At 36.7% G+C, this 13,918-nt stretch overlaps 1 non-coding gene across 1 annotated transcript; it reads right to left on the reverse strand.

Annotated features, from left to right (window-relative positions):
* Nucleotides 1-13,443: 13,443 nt before the first annotated feature.
* On the reverse strand, nucleotides 13,444-13,516 carry Trnav-cac (transfer RNA valine (anticodon CAC)). The gene has a single exon. It is a non-coding gene; the product is annotated as a tRNA-Val (tRNA).
* Nucleotides 13,517-13,918: the final 402 nt, after the last annotated feature.

Below are 13,918 nucleotides of genomic sequence, written 5' to 3' on the forward strand. Positions count from 1 at the left end.
ACCCTACCTTGTGATTATTCCCAACACAATGAACAGGATGATCCCGGTAGCACGCATCACTTAATGCTTTCCAGTGGTTCCCCTTTTTGCCCAGGGCAGAAGCTGGTGGCCTGTCAGGCTCTTTAAGATCCATACCTTCAAGATCCACACCCCGGATGGAGACGTGACTTGCTGATGCCCTGCTCTCCCTCTGGTCTTTCAACTCAGCCACGTTGGCCTCTTTCATGTCTTCTGAAGATGCCAGGCCCCGTGGCTCCTCTCTCTGTCATCATCATCTCCCAGAGGGGCATGTGGCTGGTTTTCTCCTCATCCAGTCTAGACTTAACCACCACTCTTAGCAAGGCCCTTTGTGATCACCGTGTTTAACACTGCACTCTCCCAACTGTCTTCCACCTTAGTACTTTCTTTCTATTTTATTTTTTTCCATAGCACACATTACATGTTAGTACTACATAATTTCTTCTTTTTTTCATTATTGAAAAGTCTTTCCCTCCCCCTTGGAAAGTAAGTTCTACAAGGGAAGAAATATGACTTATTTTGTTCATTAATTTATTCTTAGTACCTAAAAACATTTCCTGACATATCAGAAGTGCTTAATACGTGGTACTTGGATGAATGAGTGAGTGAATGCTGGGTTATGACAGTTTTATTTGCAGATATTTCTGTGCTTCTCAGTCAGGTTCAGAAGCTCATTTGACATTTACAACATTTTCAGAGCCATTAGATCTGGTATCCTGCTGCATTTCAGACAGGAGGGGCTGCACACTGAGAAGTGTGTCTGTAAGTAAGGAACATCAGCATATCTGAATATCTACTGGAAGAATAAACTTGTGTCATTCTTATTTAAGATAATTACATTTAAAAACCCCTCTGCCCCCATTTTAGAGCTTCCAGGATGGCATACTAAGATATTGGTCCCTTCAGCTCTGAAGGCTGGGGTAACCGGAATACCAAGGCAGCTGTCTTTGGAAGGAGTGGTCTTATCTGGGGTGTCTCAGAGGATGGCCAAGGCAGAATGTCTGGCACCATGAATTCCCCATGTGTGCTGTGGATAGGAAGGACTTCTGGTACTCATCTGGCCTAGCTTCTACACTGGGGTGTGCCTACCACCTCAACATCTCCAGTAGCCTGCTGCAGAGCATTCTGCTGCTTGCCAGGCATAAGAAGTCTGGGTACTGCTAAGTATCTTAAGGATGTGGCCAAGCGTGCAAGTTAAGGAGGTGCCAATGGGGATGGGGAGACTGGATGGATTCCTGTGGCCTCACCTTCAGAGAGGAATCAAGAAACTCTTGTCAAATGCTTTTAGTCCCTTCTCCGTAAACAGGTCCTTTAGTTAATACCCAAACTAGTACAAGTGTTTTGTTCTACTAATATATGTGTTCTACAAATCGGGGCTTCATCATTAATTTGAAATACTTGATATAAAAAGTTCAATTGCATTTAAAAATCTCTTCATGTTATTATAAGAAATTGCACAGTTACTTTTGTAAACAGAAGAGCTCTTAAATTCCTTAAGTATAATTTCAACTGTTGTGAATTTTTGAATGGTTGCATAAAAGGGCTTTAATTCTTCTTTTTTTGTTTTTTTAATAATCACCTAGTAGTAAGAACAAAGTTTCTCATTGATGGTACCCATCAAGAATTTATAGAGATCATCATTAAAATGTCTGGAATAGAAGTTAAATAAAATCATTTCAACTCAAACCATGCATATAACTTTTTATATCAAGTTTTTGATGGCTAAAATGGCTTCATTAAAAAGGCTGAAAGACTTTAATTGGACATTTTTAGAGATTCTGTATTTAATAGCTTCCCTAATTCTTTGCGTATTATTTTTGTTTTAATTACTATAAGGAAATGGTAATGACTTTTTAACCAGTTTCCATGTGAAGGTCTCTCAGTCTCTTCCAGTTTACTTCAGGGTGTCATATAAATGTCAAAAAAATGTCATTTTTTTTTGGTGTTCTTTAAAAAATAGACCTAAAATAACATAACATAAAATTTACCATCTTGGGCATTTTAATCATATAGTTTAGTATTGTTAAGTACATATATATTGGGCAACCAATATTCAGAACGCTTTTCATCCTGTGAAACTAAAAGTCTATACCCATTAAATCGCTGCTCATCATTCTTTCCTTTCAGCTTTGACATCCCTCTGGTCATAAGTAGCATAAGCATATGCTACTGAGGATAAGTTACAGAAGACAATTACCAAAATCATTTAAGAAAATTTGGGTTAAGAAATTAAACATACTAAAATATATTTGGTTAGAGTTTTGTCCTAAATAAAAGGAATAGCTACAAAATGATGACTGAGAATAGTTTTTTTTAAAAAATTAAATTACTTATTTATTCTAATTTGTTATACATGATGGAAGAATGCAATTCATTTCATATTACACATGGAGAACACAATTTTTCAAGTCATTGTACACAAAGTATTTTCACGCCATTCATGACTTCATACATGTTACATGTACTTAGTGTAATGACATCTAACTCATTCCACCATCATTTCTACCCTCTTGCCCCCTTTCTTCCCCTCACTCCCCTTTGCCCTATCTAAAGTTCCTCCATTTCTCCCATTCCTCCCTCCCCCCAGCATTGCCATTATGAGTCAGCATCCTGATATCAAAGAAAACATTTGGCCTTTGGATTTTTGGGATTGGCTTACTTCATTTAACATGATATTCTCCAACTCCATCCATTTACCTGAAAATACCATGATTTTGTCCTCTTTTAATGCTGAGTAATGTTCCATTGTTTATATATATATATACCAAAGTTTTCCTATCCATTCATCTACTGAAGGGCATCTGTGCTGGTTCCACAATTATCTATTGTGAATTGTGCTGCTATAAATATTGATATGGCTGTGTCCCTGTAGTATGCTGCTTTTAAGTCCTTTGGATATAAATTGAGGAGTGGGATAGCTGGGTCAAATGGTGGTTTCATTCCCAGCTTTCCAAGGAATGTCCATTACTGCTTTCCACTTTGGCTGCACCAATTTGCAGTTCTACCAGCAATGAATGAATATGCCTTTTTCTCCCGCATCCTCACTCACACTTACTGTTTTTGTATTCTTAATAGCTGCCATTCTGACTGGAGTGAGATGAAATCTTAAGAGTGGTTTTGATTTGCATTTCTCTAATTGCTACAGATATTAAACATTTTTTCATATATTTGTTGATTGATTGTATGTCTTTTTCTGAGAAGTGTCTTTTCAGTTCCTTGGCCCATTTATTGACTGGCTTGTTTTGGTATTAAGTTTTTTGAGTGCTTCATATATCCTAGAGATTAGTGCTCGGATGTGCTTGTGGTAAAGATTTGCTCCCATTCTGTAGGCTCTCTGTTCACCTCACTGATTATTTCTTTTGCTGAGAAGAAGCTTTTTAGTTTGAATCTATCCCATTTATTGATTCTTGGTTTTAATTCCTGTGCTATAAGAGTCTTATTGAGGAAGTTGTGGACTAATTTGACATGGAGATTTGGGCTAACTTTTTCTTCCATTAGGTGCAAGGTCTCTGGTTTAATTCTTAGGTCCTTGATCTACTTTGAGTTGAGTTTTGTGCATGGTAAGAGATAGAGGTTTAATTTCATTTTTTTGTTGCATGTGGATTTCCAGATTTCCCAGCACCATTTGTTGCATAGGCTCTGTTTTCTCCAGTGTATGTTTTTGGCACCTTTGTCTAATATAAAATAACTGATATGAGGGATTCTGTGTGTTCTTTAGCATGAACAAGATAGCATGCTATCCTATGGTGTCTGTTCCTTCTTCTCTCATCTATTTGGACTCTCTGATGGTAACAAGGTGCAATACAATCCAACATAAACCATAAAAATTGCCAGGAGATTTGGCTTTACTATATTTGCATAGGTGATGCTGCCAGGCAGGATGAGCAAGTCTATTTTGACTCATTAATCTTAGTTTATTTATACTATGCCTGGCTAATGGAGACACCTAATATCACGTAATTTTTAATATTCATTGGCACAATCCTCATTTAAGAAATTTTAATCTATAATGCAAAACTTTTCTTATATGATCTTGATACTTGTCCTCTGTTAATTTATCCCCAGTGCTTCCTTTTTACTTATGACTTTGGGGATGTAAAAGCTGAATGCTCATTTCTTTGTTATCATGCATAATTCTTCATCATATTGACCATGTTGTGTTCTTTGTGAGATCTGAATCAGGCATACCTAAGACTCCTGATAGGATGGAAAATAATTTTATATGAGAACATACAAACTATTCTCAGATATTCATTGTTTTATAGCAATACCTTTTATTTAGGAAAAAAGCTCTAATCAAATAAATTTTAATATATTTAATTTCTTAACCCAATAAATTACCTTTACCGTGATCAGTCAGTAAATTTCCTCTTGATTAATGCTTTCCAGCAGATGAGGAGAGAGAAATGTTAGGAAGAGAGAAATCTGATTCTCAGAAATATTCAGTAGTTCAATATAGCTACTCATTATTTTGATTCTGGCAATTCTGATCAAAATAAAACACAAGAAAAAAATTAAATAGGTAAACAACTTGGTTGATGTGTAGTTGCTGAATGTTTTTTCAAATCCAAAGACAATGTCAATTTTTCCCTTTTGAGTCTCTTCTCTATTGTTCTACATTGACATTGTTCTTCTAGATCAGCCTGACATTGTTTTAGAGAGTAGCCTTCCTCTAATTACACCTAAGTGCTTGACAAGATTAGAATACCTTCTTACTTTTCATTACTCATGTCTGAAAAGGAAAATTCACTCTGTGAAAGATGTAATTTTATTTTTCTTTTTAGGGAGCAAGTGAATATTCATTGAGATGAAAATATCATTTTATGTCATGCTACCCAGAAAGCATTTACAGATAAATTATTTTCTGGATAAATTTTATTCCCAAAGGAGTCTGCATCTTTTTACATTTTTATACCCTAATGGCCACAGGTGTTCTCCAATGCACTGCTAAAGGAATGACTATAAGATTTAATTCCCTTTATTCAGAATCCTCTCCAGAGGCAATTCTTTATAGAGAGGCCCTCTGTCATATGGTGTGGTGATTGGAGAGCAACTGACTGGTGACTGAGCAGACTGGACACAGCTTTATTTTTATTTTTGAGACAGGGTTTCACGAAGTTGCTTAGGGCCTTGCTGCATTGCTGAGGCTGGCTTTGAACCTGTGATCCTTCTGCCTCAATCTGCTGAGCTGCAGGGATTACAGGATTGCGCCACTATGCCTGGCTCCTTTTAAAAAATATTCTTGTCTTTTTTTCTAAAACATTTATTTTATTGTGGTAAAAATATGAGAAAATATGAAATCTACCCTCTTAAAATTTTAAGTGTATAATAGAGTTTTATAATTTAAAAAATTTTGAGATAAAGAGTTAATTTGCATAAAGTTATAAAAAATAATACAAAGAGATCCTTTCTATCCTTTCCCAGTTTCCCCTAATGATAACATCTTTTAAAAACTACTACAATATGATAACCAGGATATTTATAGTAATACACTTAGTATATAGAACTTTTCTGTTATCTCAAAAACACCTCAGGTTTGTTTCTTTTTCCTTTCCTTTCTTTTCTTTTTCTTTTCTTTTTTTTTGGTGCTGGGGATTTAGCCCAGGGTGGTCTGCCACTGAACTATATCCACAGCCCTTTTTATTTTTTTATTTTGGGACAGGGTTTGATAAGTTGCCTAGGCTGGCCTTGAACTTGAGATTTTCCTTCTTCAGCCTCCTGAGTAGTTGGGTCTGTTTTCCTTTTTTATAGCCACATTTATTTCCCTCCTGCTCCCATACCCTCTCCCCTAGGATCCACCCATCCTTTTTCCCTTCCTATAATTTTTCCTTTTCAAGAATATTTTATAAGGAGATTCAAGATGGCAGTTTAGAGGAAGGCCGCATTCCTAGTTGCTCTGTGGCTCAGGATTCAGGCAGCAGGAATATGCTTCTCAGTGATGTGGGTGAAAGAGGAGATCACTAATATTCAATATGGGATGCTAAGAGTGTCTTAGAGACTCGGCCATTTGGGTACACTAAACACAGGAGAAAGAGTGCATTGGAGTCAAACCAGTTGTGGCTGTGTGGTGGTGGTAGGAGCACTGGTTCACCACAGAGGGGAGGGAGAACCTAGAGAGAAACACAGTGGACAGATTTGGTGTGGAAAAACCAGCGATCAGAAAAGCAGCCTGAACGTAGCTGGTCTAGGCTTCACCACAAAGCAGTGTTTTGAAAAGGACCCTGTGCTTCCTAGTGGGCAGTGGAGAGCTGAAGTGCTCATCCTGCAGCTTCTGCTGCAGACAGAGCCAGAAGATCAGAGCAACATTGCCCAGCTGTTGGGGCAAGCACCTACCATGGGGCCTATGGTGTACTTAGCAGAACAGGGATGAAACTGTCCCAGAGAAGATTGTATCTCGTGGATTCAAGTTGGAAAAGGGAAGGAGAGGTCGACTTGCGTTTCCTTGGAGTCTGGCAGCTCACATGACCAGCTGAAGTGGGCTGGGAATCTCAAGGGGCAGGTGTTACTGGCAGGAGGCAGGATCGGGTTCTTGTTCCCTGGAGAAGAATGAGCACTGCAAATGCTGCCACTGCCAAGGTAAGCAAGCAAGCAAGCAGGAATTTTATTAAAAAGAAAAGTGAGAGAAAGATTCAGGACTTCACAGTGTACTTGGAGAGGCAAGAGTGCTGTTTAAGTCTTACGGCATTCCCCCTTTTAAAGATACATAAGGAGAACTTGACAAGCTCCTCTCGATTGTTTTTTTTTTGGGGGGGGGGAGGGGCAGTGGTGGTACCAGGGATTGAACTCAGGGGCACTCAACCACTGAGCCACATCCCCAGCCCTATCTTGTATTTTATTTAGAGACAAGGTCTCACTGAGTTGCTTCGTGTCTCACCGATGCTGAGCCTGGCTTTGAACTCAAAATCCACCTGTCTCAGTCTCCTGAGCTGCTGGGATTATAGGCATGTGGCAATGCACACACCCATCTTGATTGATTTTTGATATTTTTAATTGTCCTGCAGTGGGAGCGAGCTGGATTTTGGACTTTGCAGTCGCTTTCTGCAAGATGGAGACTTATACCCTTTCTGAGAAACAGGAACTGTCTTATAATATATTGGGGCATATTAAAATGGCTGTCCTTGTGCTTGCCTTCTTGTCAACCTTACTGTCCCTTCTCTAATCTCCACTGCGGATCCATTTCTATTTCACAGGTATGAATATACTCAGGGACTGGGAAGCCTGTGTTCATGGGCAGCAGAGTGTGTGGAGAATTGGCTCCCCTGCCCCATGAGCATAATTTTGGGGAGCCTCCAGAGATCCAGACTCCTGACAGAGATCAGCAACTGCCAGGCCCTAGGGATGTGTTGATCTAATCTTTCCAGAGCAGATATCACCCAAGAAAGTCCCTAAGGTCTTGTTAGACTTCAACTTCAGTCACTGGAACTCCTCCCATTGAACTTTGCAGCAGTCCCGCGCTGGGAGTGCATTGATCTAGTCTGTGCAGATGAAACTCCCACTAACAGGATTTCCCACTCCATCCTACTTTATATTGACGAGAAGAGAAGCTGAGTCTTATCAAACAACTTCAGTCTTAGGTCACTCCAACTGGCACCTGGGGGAGCAACACAAAAGAGCAAGGGGTAACAACTTCCAGCGCGCGCTCTCTCTCTCTCTCTCTCTCTCTCTCAGCACACAGCCCAAGAAGAAATGGAAAAAGAGACAGTGGGGAGTTAGGCAGATATGGTATAGATCTATCAAGGCCTTGGGCTTTGTTGGGTGGTGTCTGCTTTAGAGAGATGAGATAAACATACCCCTTGGGCCTACCAGTTGCTGATCTCTGTCAGGAGTGAAGAGATTGGGAATCTTGCCTTGCTCCCTTCTGCCAATCTCTTCACAGCACAGAAAAGAGGCAGTGAAGGAAAACAAAGAGTTGAGAGAACTTGACTACAAATTTATACCTGGATTTGAGGAACTGTGGAGAACAACATCAACAAGCTTTTCATTTCTCATAAGATTGGATAGTATGAGGCTTAGATCTGAAGTGATTCTAGTGAACAGGGTTTGAGTGGCATCTCTCCAAGTGGTGCCCATACTGGGATCGGCAGAGGTCACACATTTACTTCAAGTATCAACATTTGGAGAAGAGGCTCACAAAGCAGTCCCTTGCTTAAAAGAAGTGATAACTATCCCAGCAGATGGGTAGACATACCATGAATATAGGAAAAAGCAAGGGAAAAAACCACCCTAAACAGCCCATGATGCTTTACAACTGACTCCCTAGATAACTACAGTGGCGGGAATGTCAGAGAAAGAATTCAGAGAGTTCACAGTGAAAATATTCTAAGAGCTAAAAAAGATGTAAGGAATGAAATCAGAAAATACAGGAAGTGAAAGATCATTTCAGTAAAGAGATAGAGACTCTGAAAAAGAACCAGTGGAAATCCTGGCAATGAAAGACTCAATGAATTGAACTGAAACTTCAATGGGAAGCATCGCCAATAGATTAGACCACTTTGAAGATAGATTTTCAGGCCTCAAAGCAAAGTATATAATTTGAAAATAAAGTCAGCCAAAAAGAAAAGATGTTAAGAGACAATGCACCAGAATATTTAAATCTGGGATAACATGAAGAGGCCAAATTTAAGAATCATTGAGGTATACAAAAGCTCTGAAATATAAGCCAAAGGAATTCACAATCTTTCCAATGAAATAATATCAGAAAAATGTTCAAATCTTAAGAATGAGATGGAAATTCAAGTACAAGAGGCACATAGGTCTCCAATTACATAAAATATCAATAGATTTACTTCAAGACGCACTATAATGAAAATGCCTAACATACAGAATAAAGATAGGATTTTAAAAGCTGCAAGATAAAAGTGGTTGGTCACATTTAAGGGTAAATCAAATCCAGATTTTAACTGGTTTCCCAACCCAGGCCCTAAAAGCCAGAATGACCTGGAAACATATAGACCAAGCTCTGAAAGAAAATGGCTGCCAACCCAGAATGCTATACCCAACAAAATTAAACTTCAGAATTGAAGATGAAATGAAAACCTTTCATAATAAACAGAAGCTAAAAGAATTTAGTGCAGACTTTCTGTTTATGTAAACAGAAAGTCTGCACTACAAAACACACTCTATGAAATATTTCATAAAGAAATGAAAAATGAAAGTCACCGGAGGGAGGAATTACACTAGACAAATAGTCAATTAAAGAAGAACCAAGTCTGATTTAAACATTAGAAATAAATCAAAATGGCAGGAATTAAAAATCATCTTCATAACAACATTGAATATAAATGGCTGAAACTCTTCAATTAAATGATATTGGTTAGCAGATTGGATTAAAACACAAGACCAATGTTATGCTGTCTGCAAGAGACTCATCTCACAGGTAGAGACATTCACAGACTGAAGGTGAAAGGATGGGAAAAGAATACATGTAAATAGTACTCATAAACAAGCAGGGTGGCTATTCTCATATTAGATAAAGTAGACTTCAAGCCAAAATTAATCAGAAGACACAAAAATTTTGCTTCATACTGATTAAGGGACTCAAACAACAAAATATAATGATTGTAAATATTATGCTTCAAACAATGTTGCATCCATAGACATAAACTCTACTTTTTAAAAAATATTCTTTTTTACTTCTTGATGGACTTCATTTATTTATTTTTTTATGTGGTGCTGAGGATTGAATCCAGTGCCTCATACATGCTAGGTGAGTGCTCTACCACTGAGCCACAACCCCAGCCCACATAAACTTTTCTTAATATTAAGAACCAAATAGGCTACAATGCAGTAATACTGGGTGACTTTAACATACCTCTCTCACCACTAGCTAGATCATCCAAACATTAATTAAATAAAAACTTTATAGACCTAAAAAAATTAGAATTAATATGGATCTAACAGACATGTATGGAATATTTCATTCATGAATGACTAAATTAACTTCTTAGCAGCACCTGAAATATTTTCTAAAATAGACCATATTTTAGGTTGCAAAGTAAATCTTAGCAAATATAAAAAAGAAATAACCTCTTGCATTCTGTCAGATCATAATGAAATTAAATTAGAAATCAATAATAAGATAAAAACTAACATGTGGAGATTAAATAATATACTTTTGAATGATGAATGGATAGCAGAAGAAATCGGGGGTGAAGTAAAAAAAAATTCTAAGAAGTAAATGAGAATAGGGATAAAACATCAAAATCTCTGGGTCAGTAGGAGGGCAGTTCTAAGAGGAGTTATAGCATTGAATTCATACATCCAAAGAATAGAAAGATACCAAATAAATAAACTAACATTATATCTCAAGACTCTTGAAAATCGAACACCAAAATTAGTAGAAGACAAAAGATAGTTAAAATTAGAGCCAAAATAATTGAAATCGAGAATGACAAAATAGAAAAGATTAACAAAGAGTTTTTTATTTTTTGGAAAGGATAAGCAAGTTAGATAAACCCTTAGCCAAACTAATCAAAAGAAAAAAAGAAAACACTGAATTTAACAAAATCAGAGATGAAAAGGAAGTATCAACACAGACACTACTGAAACCTAGAGGAACAACAGAAATTATTTTGAAAATGTATACTACAATAACTTAGAAAATATCTTGAAAATATTGACAGATTCCTAGAGACCTATGACCTACCCAAATTGAGCCAGGAGAACATAGGAAACGTAAACAGATCAATTTCTTATAATGAAATTGAAGCAGTTGTCAAAAGCTTTCCAACAAAGTAAACCCCAGGACTGGACAGATTCTTAGTCAAGTTCTACCAGATCTTCAAAGAAGAATTAACACCAATTATCCTCTGATTATTCCATGAAGTAGAAAAGTAGGAAATATTGCCAAACTGAATGCATGAAGCCAGATCACTCTGGTACCCAAATCAGTAAAATAATATAAGGAAAGAAAATTTCAGACCCATATCTTTACTGAACATAGTGCAAAAATTCTTAATAAAATATTGGCAAACCACATACAAAAACACATTAAAAAGATAGTGCACTGTAATCTAATGGGTTTCATCCCAGGGATGCAAGTTTAGTTCAACATATAGAAATCAATCAATGTAAATCACTACATAATAGAGTTAAGGTAGAGAGTCACACAATTCAATGGATGTAGGAAAAGCAATTGACAAAGTACAGCACCAATTCCTATTTAAAACAGTAGAAAAACCAGGAATAGAAGGAACATGCCTCACTATCGTAAAGCCTATATATGACAAAACAAAGGCAAGAATTATACTGAATGGAGAAAAACTGAAAACATTTCCTGTAAAAACTGGAATAAGACAAGGACGCTCAGTTTCATCATTGCCTCTCAACACAGTCCTTGGAACTAGTTAGAGAACTATCAGGGAAGTGAAGGAAATTAAAGGGAGACAAATAGCAAAGATAATTTGAGCTTTTCTTTTCCTAACAACATGATCCTATATTTAAAAGCCCCCCCCCCCCCCCCCCCGCCGACAAAAAAGAAAACTTTATTAGAAGACGTCTAGAGCTCACAAATGAATTCAGCAAAATAGCAGGGTACAAGATCAACACTCAGAAATCAATTGTGTTTCCATACTCCAATAATGAATCTGCTGAAAAAGAAATTAGAAAATTATCCCATTCACAATAGCCTTACAAAGCAAAGCAAAACAAAACAAACAAAAACCTAGGGAATGAAGCTAATAAAAGAAATGAAAGGACCCCTATGATGAAAACTATAGAACACTAAAGAAAGAAATTGAAGAATCCCTTGGAAGATGAAAGGGTCACCCATGTTCTCGGTTAGGCAGAATTAATATTGTCAAAATGGCCATACTACCAAAAAGTGCTATACAGATTCAATGCAATTCTCACCAAAATACCAACGTCATTCTTCACAGAATGAGAAAAAAAGAGTTCTGAATTTCTTTTGGAAAAATAAGTGGTCCAGAATAGCCAAAGCAATCCTTAGTGCAAAGAGTGAAACTGGAGGCATGACAACACCAGATCTCAAAATATACTAGAGCTATAATCACAAAATCAGCTTAGTACTGCCATCTAAATAAGCATGAAGACCAATGGAATAGAAGACAGATATAAAACTACATACATATAGTTATCTGATACTAGAGAAATGTTTCAAAAGCATACATTGGAAAAAAGACAGCCTTTTAAACAAATAGTCCTGGGAAAACTAGTTATCCATACGTAGAGGAATGAAATTATACCCTTATTTCTCACCCTGCACAAAAAAATCAACTCAGAATGTATCAAAGGCCTAGGAATTAGACCAGAGACTATGTGATTCCTAGAAAATACAAGGTCAATAACATCCAGGATATAGGCACAGACAATAATTTTCCCAGTAGGACCCCTAAAGCTCAAGAGTTAATACATGGGATGGCATCAAATTGAAAATCTTCTGCATAGCAAAGCAACAATTTGAAAAGAGAACTTACAAAATGAGAGAAAAATCTTTGCTAGCTACTTTTCTGACAGGGGATTAATATTTAAAACATGTAAAGAATTCAAAAAGCTTTACACCAAAAAATCATACAGCACAATAAATGGACAAATGAATTAAACACATTTCTCAAAACAAATACAAATGGCAACAAATATATGAAAAAATGTTCAACATCATTAGCAATTAGGGAAATGCAAATCAAAAATACCCCGAGATTTCATTTCATACCAGTCAGAATGGCAGTCATCCAGAATATAAATAATAATAAATGCTGGAGAAGATGTGGAAAAAAAATACTTTTACACTGTTGGTGAATTTGTAAATTAGTAGTGATTATGGAAATCAGTATGGAGGTTCCTCAAAAGACTAGGCTTGGAACCACCATATGACCTAGCTATACCACTCCTTGGTATTTATCCTAAAGAATTAGATTCATCATACTACCATGATTTATGAATATCCAGCCTAGGTGTCCATCAATGGTTGAATGGATAAAAAAATGTGGTGTATATACACAATGTATTTTTTCAGCATAAAGAAAAATGAAATTATGTCATTTGCAGGAAAATGGATGGAATTAGAGACCATTTTGTTAAGTGAAAAAAGTCAAATTCAGAAGGTCAAGGGTCATGTATTTTCTCTCATATGTGGAAGCTGGAGAGGAAAATAAGGCAGGGAGTAGGGGTCTCATGAAAGTCAAAGGGAGATTAGTGGAGGAAAGAGATGGTGTTGAGGAGTGGGGAAGTACTGTGGAGTGATATGGGCCAAATTATATTGTAATATTGTGTGTATGTACCAATAGGTAACAATTCTATCATTATGTACAACTATAATACACCAATAAACATGTTGAAATAAAAGAATATTATACAACAGGGAACATTGTAATATCCCTTTGGGTTCACCTTTTTAAAACTCAGCAAAATTTTCTGGAGATTCATCTAAGTTGTTGCATGAAGTAATGATTTTTATTTTTTATTTTTTGGTGGTCCTGGGGATTGAACCCAGGACCTTGTGCATGTGAGGCAAGCACTCTACCAATTGAGCTATATCCCCAGCTAAAATAATGATTTTTTAAAAAATTGCTGAGAAATATTCCATCATATGAATATAACACAAAGTTTAAATCATGTATCATTTGAAGGGCATCTGGATTGTTTTCAGTTTTTAATCTATTTTGTATGCAACTGTTACATGTAAAGTTCTGTGTGAACCTAAGTCTTGATTTCTTTAGGATGGATGCCTAGGAGTGCAGTTGCTGGGTAGTAAGGTAAATTTAGTTTAAATTTAGATTTTTAAAAGCAACTACCAAGGTTTTGTAGAATAATTGTACCACTTTACATTTTCACTAGCAATGTAAAAATGATCCAGTTTTTTTACATTCTCACTTGCCTAAGGTGTGGTCCCTATTTTTTATTTTATACATTTTGATAGGCATGTAGTGAATTCTCATTGTAG

The sequence above is a fragment of the Ictidomys tridecemlineatus genome, chromosome 12 (assembly GCF_052094955.1).
Source record: "Ictidomys tridecemlineatus isolate mIctTri1 chromosome 12, mIctTri1.hap1, whole genome shotgun sequence".
Taxonomy (NCBI): domain Eukaryota; kingdom Metazoa; phylum Chordata; class Mammalia; order Rodentia; family Sciuridae; genus Ictidomys; species Ictidomys tridecemlineatus.